The sequence below is a fragment of the Heterocephalus glaber genome, unplaced genomic scaffold, assembly GCF_053883595.1.
Source record: "Heterocephalus glaber isolate CG9 unplaced genomic scaffold, H.glaber_assembly_v1.0 deba00001606, whole genome shotgun sequence".
Classification (NCBI taxonomy): Eukaryota; Metazoa; Chordata; class Mammalia; order Rodentia; family Bathyergidae; genus Heterocephalus; species Heterocephalus glaber.
In genome coordinates, this window is record NW_028258377.1 from 10,165,050 (window position 1) to 10,172,648 (window position 7,599).

Genomic DNA, 7,599 nt, shown 5'->3' on the forward strand with positions numbered 1-7,599 from the left:
AATCGTGGTGGAATACTCAGAGGGAGGCTGTGGTAATCCTAAGGGGGTTGGGAATGAAGTACACTGTGGATCCACTTTTATGGAGGTCCTCCTTCATGTGTTATTCACCTTCTCCCATTAGGTCCTTGCTATGTGCCAGGCAGGAGACAAGTGTTGAACACACAGTGTGAGCAGCTGAGGTCTGTGCTCTAGAAGCACGAAATCTAATGTAAGATTTGCATGGGACTCTTTCCTTCCTCCTGTCATCAGACTATTGGACAGAGGTCCTGCTGTCTCTGCACATTTCAGTGTCTGATTATTTAGATATTTCAGGATGGATGGAATCATCTCTGGGCTGATAGAAACAATGGAAACTCTTAGAAAAACATTCCAATTCATGACTGAGAAATGACATATGGCTCCTGGTCATTTCACTGTAACAGTTGCATCCCAAAGTCAAAGCAATTTGTTCCTACTTTTTTTTGGTACCAGGGATCGAACTCAGGTCCTTGCACTTGTGCAGCAGGCGGCGAAACCACTGAGTTAAATCCCTGGCCCATTTGTTCCTACTTTTAAGGTCTGGTAAACACACATGATATAGACAGTACAAGAGAGAGGATCACAGAAAAGTTCATGTAGGAATGCAAAGTTGAAATAGCCTTATAGAATGTAAAGATCATAGCTTGTTTCTGGCACATCTAGGTCTTCAGCACAGCAAGAATGTTCATCATATTTGTAACTGTGCCAAGATTTGATTTTGTTTCCCTTGCCATTCCTCCTCATTGCATTGTCCTGGAGAAGTTATCCAAGTTTCTCTCTATTCCTCCTGGCATGGAAGAGAATGTTATTTAAGACTGGTCAAAATTCTTTCTTTCATCAGAGGTTTCTCTTACTTCATCAAGTAAATCCACATTTCATTTATAATAAATCCTTGTCATGTTCAGTTATGCCATAATTGCATTATCCATTGCGTGTATTGAGTCTTTTAAATGGCTGGAATCTGATAGAGTTCCGCAAAGCAGAAAAAAGGGGGTTAGGAGACCAACAATGGTGAAAGTTGATCATCAAACTCAAGTCTTTAAATTTAGTGCTTTGCCTTCCATAGGGAGGGGAAGGAGCTTGAGGAAAGGGGAGAATGGGAAAAAAGAGACAGAATGTATCATGTATAGGTACAACTTCCCTACAATGAGTGTTATCATTGTGTATGCCTAAAATATACCAATAAATGTTTTGCTATAAACAAGAAAGGATAAAAAAATAAATTTAGTGCTTTGATTAGTTCTATGTCCACTGTTTTCTTCATAAAAGAATATTTTCATCCATTATTGCACAATCTTCCTATGGTATAATAAAGCATTTGTCTGGTCTTTGTCCAAGTTTCCTGGTGTGGAACTTCTAAAATTCTTACAGTTTCCTGGATAACAGGGGTTCCTTGTTATGCTAATAAGCTTCCCTAGGGTTAGATGAGTTGGTCACCATAAAGACCTAGCATGTGATTGAAGGACTGGAACTTTGGACCAGCCCAAAATTTAGAAAGGAGAAGGAAGCTAGAGATTGAGTTTAATACCATGCCAGTGATCTGATCAATCATACCTACAAAATAAAACCTTAGTAAGATTTTTGGACAATGAGGCTTCAAAGAGTTTCTTGACTTATGAGCACATTGATATATAAGGAGAGTGATGTATCATGATTCCACTGGGAAAATGCATGGAAACCCTGTGCTCCCTCCCAGATCTCATGCTATATGTCTCCTTTACTATAAAACTATTATCATAAGTGTTATTTTTCTCTGTGCTGTAAGCGGTTCTACAAAATTTTCAAACATGGGATTACAGCAGAAAATTCTTGGGTTGGTAGTTAGTTGGTCAGAAGTGCAGAAATTATGTTTGGTGTCTAAATGGCAATCTTATGAACTGAGTAGTTGAAACTTTGAAGTCTGATGCTAATTCTGGTAGTTAGCTAGCATCAGAATTGAATTGTATTGCAGCATACTCAGTTGGGATAGAGACAAAAGCATTTTCCAACATTCTGGTGTAAGAATTATATTTCCAGTTTTATAAAGGAATATGCTAATGTTTAGAAACATTAAGAAATTCCCATCAGATAATGCAGGTAATAAGCACCAGATCTACAATTTAAACTTAGGCCTGTGTGACTCCAATGTCTATGATCTTTCTGCTTTTTGCCAGCCTTTTCTAATGCTCACAGAGTCCAGATAATGCAACTGCTTATCTCAATCCCATTACAGAAATGACACCGAACATAGAACTGCTAAGGGAAACATTTCTGCTCCTGAATTTTTAGTCTTCTTAATGTGAGAAGTGTTCAGAAACAAAGCCTGCGATCACTCAGACAAAGGTGACCAGTGGTGGGATCTTTACAAAGAGCTTTCTTCTGGTGCACAAAAATTCCTGATTTCCTCCAAGGAATGAGAGTTCCAAGTCTTGAGGGATCATCAATATTTATTGAGCCCCTGATGTTCAAGGTCACTGTGTCAAGCTCTAAGGATATAGAAAGTTAGAAGTTAAGATCTCTGTCTTTGAGCAGCTAACATCTCAGGTCACAGCAGAGATAGAGATAATTTAGCCAATGAATGTCATCCAATGAAGGTATTCTTAAGACTCAGAGTGATTGTGGAAGTCTTCATGGAGGAGACCTGAATCTGGGTCTAGAATGGTGTAAAGGATTTACAAAGACATGACATCTGATATTGGAGTACAGCAGTGTATATAATGTGCACAGCACGATGTCTGCAGGAAGGATGATGATGGTGATGATGATTCAGACAATTCTACTACTTGAGGTAGGTACTCTCCTCAATAGAGTGGCTACAATGAATTAGTTAAATATATGTTTTGAAATGAAACATTGGATGTTTGATTTTCTTCCTAGAGGCCTTTGAATGAAAACTACTCTTAAATGTAGAAGAAAAAGTTTCCAGGACAAGAGGAAGAGGCCTCTGTTAAGGATGAAATATACCTGTAGGTGTCCTGAATGATGGCATTAATTCTGTGATAAAGAAAATCCCAAAGCCTGAGGTTTACAAAAGAAGGAAAGGTTGAGTGTGATATAACTTTGGGCTCCTTAGGTCACCATGTCCAAATAGGGATACTAAGTCCTCTGCCAGGCAGTGTCTTCAGACAGGATCCCTTCCTCCTTCCCTTCTTCCCTCCCTCCCACTGACCCTGTGGTTCAGGTAGGGTTGACCCATCCCTTGTTCCATGCCCAGACCCTGGTTGATTTAAGCCAGTCATGGTCTCCTCTTACTGTGACAACCAGGATTGGTTCAAAAGGGACAACTGAGAAAATCTGAGACAATAATAGAAAAAGCATCTAAAAATTTATGCAGAATTCTCTTCCCTGGGACAATGTGGATCAAGGCTGTGAGCTTGTAGCTAATAGCAGCCATTTGTGAAAAAGTAAAGAGAGCTGAGAATGGGGCAGGAGGCAATATGTGGAGCCTGTGAATGAAGCCAACACTAAAAAGACAAAGCAAGAAGGAAAGAAAAATTGACTCTGGTTATCACATTATGTGCTATTGGGTCAGTCATTGTTTGAATACAGAAATATTTCTGACTCAATTTCCTGAGCCAAGAAATGCCATATTTACCCTATTTTTTGTTTAATTTGATTCAAGGATCTCTCCCTCTCTCTCTCTCTTAATAAAAAAATTCCTAATTGATGATGATAAACAAGGAGATTCTGAGATTACAAAATTCGCCTCAATTATTGCTTGAGAATATTCACTCCAAACCTTAGCCATTAGGTAACAAATATCTACAGCAATAATTCTCTAAACATAATTCACTATGACTGTTTATAATATCAACCTACACTTGGAAATATAACATGTGAATATCTGTCAAATTTAACTGATCATAATGAATATAGCATTTGGCTTATTCTAATGAGGTGATTCAAAATTGAAGTTCATCACTTCATATAATTACATTCCAATACCACTGGCTGGCAGTACATTTGCATGTGGCAAATCTTAAAACATCATGAATATGAAATAATTTAGATAAAGTCCTTACCATAACTTAGTCTCCTTTTTAATTTTGTGACTCGCTTTTCATTCAGGCAGTTGGACTTTGTAGCATATTCAAGGTCTTCTCAAAAGGAATCTCAGTTCAAAGTGTGAGCAGCCACCACCAGGGTAACATTCAAGACTACATAAAGCCAAAAGAGACCACAAGATTGCAAACCACTGTGCTTGCTAATGCCCAGAGCGAGACACTCTGCACAATGCATCTGCATTCTTATTTTTTGCCTTCAAAGCCTTAATACTGTGTCATGGTGGAATTCGAATTGCTCAGTGGGACAATGAGGATCTGCAAAACCACCTATCCTCACCTGTGCTCTCCCAAACTACAGACCAAAATATCTCTCTAACCTTTACCATGTCCATATTTTTCCCATATGACCAGTGGAGTCATTCTTATATATCACATCGTTGTAGTCCAAAGGCATTTTCCACTTTTTGTATTCTCCATTTCCATTTTCCTTTGTGCTTAAAGGGCAGATGACAGGAGAGTGTCCAAAGTTCATCACTGACTTCTTATACTGATTCCCTTGCTGCTAGAATTCTGGATATACAGTTTATTTCTCTTCTAGTATGCAAAAGTACTCTGGGCTTTGACAAAGGACTTCCTGTGGAGCTGGTGAGAGGAGGAATATAACATTCCTATGTCTGGGTGGGGAGTGGTTTTCTAAGTCCAATGTTACACGGAGTCCAAGTTTTGTCCTTCATGGGGCTTTTTACTTTGCCTTCAGCATTCTTCTCTATGGCTGTAGCTGTTAAGACTAGAGGCTCCTAGTTGAATGGAGGCCAGAGACAAGGAAGCAGCATCTTTTAATGTGCCAAATTAAAAGATAGTGGTAATATAGTGTTATTAATGAATGATAATATATGTAGAAATATATTTTTGTATTTTTATTCTTTAAAATATTAGTTACCTTTTAATGTGACATATAGAATTTAATTTCTTAAAGATTATTAACTTTTATTTCAATTTAAAACTTTCTTTAAAAGATGATTGACTTTTAAAGCCAAAGTAATAGCAACACATTATAGGGCTTACAACAAATATAGAAGTAAAATATATCACAATAAGACCACAAAAGTCAAAGTACGGTATAGAATTATTGTATTGTAACCTTTGTGTGTTCACAACTGATAGGATATTATTTGAAGGAAGATGTGAAAAGTTAAATTTCCTGATGTTAATCTTTAGAGAAACCACTAAAAACTAGTATAACTATGAAGTCAATAAATAATATAGCCAGGAGTGGTGTGCACACCTGTAATCCCAGTACTCTGTGGCCAAGGCAGGAGGATCACCATGAGGTCAAGGCCCGCATGGGCTACAAGGTGAGTGCAAGGCCAGCCTGAACATAACAAGACCCTGTTTCAACAAACAAAACAATACAAAGCAGAATATAAAATAGAATGCTAAAAATATACCTAACTGACCCAAAAGAAGGCAGCAAAGGAGGAACAAAGGAACAAAGGAATCCAGCAAGGAAGACAGTATATAGATGGACAATAGATCTCAAGTCAGTGGAGGAATGTATCATAAGAGAAGCAGTGTAAATTCAACATGAAGATTCCAAAGAAGAGAGGGACAGAATGCTAGATAGCCTTGAAAATAGCTGCAGTGGATCTATATGTCTTATATGCACTAATATCTAAGATACTTATATATGCTAAGTTGAAGAAAAGGAAAGGAGAATAGGGTGCAAATGTAATTAATATCCATTTGCTGGCAGAGACCACTATTTTTGGAAAGATATTTCAAAAAAACACAAACAAAAAAATGTCTCTGGGAAGGACTGAGAAGTTTGGGTGGTGGGGAGACATATTTTCATTCCCTGCCCACTTAGCATTTAGTTTTGCTGGGGTTTTTTGTTGTTGTTGTTGTTAAATTCTTTTATTGGTACACTTTAGGTATACAATATAATGACATTCATCATTGGAAATTTCCACCTTTACATAGTCTCTCTTGGTTCTTATTTTTCACCCTTGCCCAGCCCTCCCTTCAACCCCTCCAGTCCTCCCTATTTACAAAGATTTTGTTCCTATTTTTCCATTTTCTCATATTAATCCCATTCCCTTCTATCCTTTCCTCTACCCCTCCCACTTCCTTCCCCTTTGCCCCTTTTCCTCCTATTTCACATTACCTATTATACATTTAGCCCTTATTTACACTTTCAGTTTCTCACACCAGAGAAACTATTCGGTATTTATACGTGTGTGTCCAATTTAATTCACTTAAGAATATCACCTCAATGTGCATCCACTTAGCCGTAAATGTCTCTAATTTCCCATTTTTTATGGCTGAGTAGTACTATATTTTATTTAAAAAACCACATTTTCTTTATCCAGTCTCCAGTTGATGGGCGTTTGGGCTGTTTCCAAGTTTTAGGTATCACAAACTGTGCTGCTATGAACATGGGCGCACATATGGCACTGTGGTATGATTCTTTTAATTCTTTGGAGAAGATCCCCAGCAGTGGAATAGCAGGGTCAAATGGGACTTCCAGGCCTAGTTCTTTGAGGTATCTCCATACTGATTTCCACAGTGGTTGCACCAGTCTACACTCCCACCAGCAGTGGAGCAGGGTTCCTCTTTCCCCACAGCCCTGCCAGCAATTGTTATTGGTTGATTTCATGATAGCAGCCATTCTTTCTGGAGTGAAGTGGAATCTCAGCATTGTTTTCATTTGCATCTCTCGAATGACCAGTGATGTTGAACATTTTTTCATGTATTTATTTGCTATTTCTACTTCTTTGTCTGAGAAATGTCTCTTCATTTCAGATGCCCATTTTCAGATTGGGTCTTTAAATTTGGGAGGTCTGATCTTTTTAAGTTCTTTATAGATTCGAGATAGTAGGCCTTTGTCTGAGGAAGAGCAGGTGAAGATTTTTTCCCACATTGTGGGTTGTCTCTTCACTCTGCTGGTGGTTTCTCTTGCTGTGCAGAAGCTTTTTAATAAGAAGAGATCCCACTTGTTGATTGTTTGTGCTAGACCACAGGCAACTGAGGTTTTGTTCATAAAATCTTTTCCTACACCGATGTCTTCAAGAGTTCTACCTAACCTATGTTCCAAACTGGTTCAGAGTTTCTATTTTAATATTTAGATCTTTAATCCATTTAGATTTTAGTTTAGTGCATGGTGAGAGATATAGGTCTAGTTTTAATCTTTGGCAAGTTGAAACCCAATTTTTCCAGCACCATTTGTTAAAGAGGCTCTTTCCTCCAGTGAGGGTGTTTGGCTCCTTTATCGAAGATGAGATGGCTGAGTGTGTCTGGCATTGTTTCTGCATCTTCTAATCTGTTCCACTGGTCCTCAGGTCTGTTTCTTTGCCAGTACCATGCTGTTTTTTTTTTTAATCACAGTAGCTTTGTAGTATAGCTGCAGGTTAGGGATTGTGATACACCCTGCCATGTCTTTGTTACCTAGAATTGCTTTTGCTATTCTGGGTCTCTTCTTGTTCCAAATGAATTTTTGGATTGTTTCCTCAAGGTCCATGAAGTATGCTGCTGGGATCTCAATTGGAATTGCATTGAATCTATATAGCAGTTTTGGAAGTATGGCCATTTTCACTATATT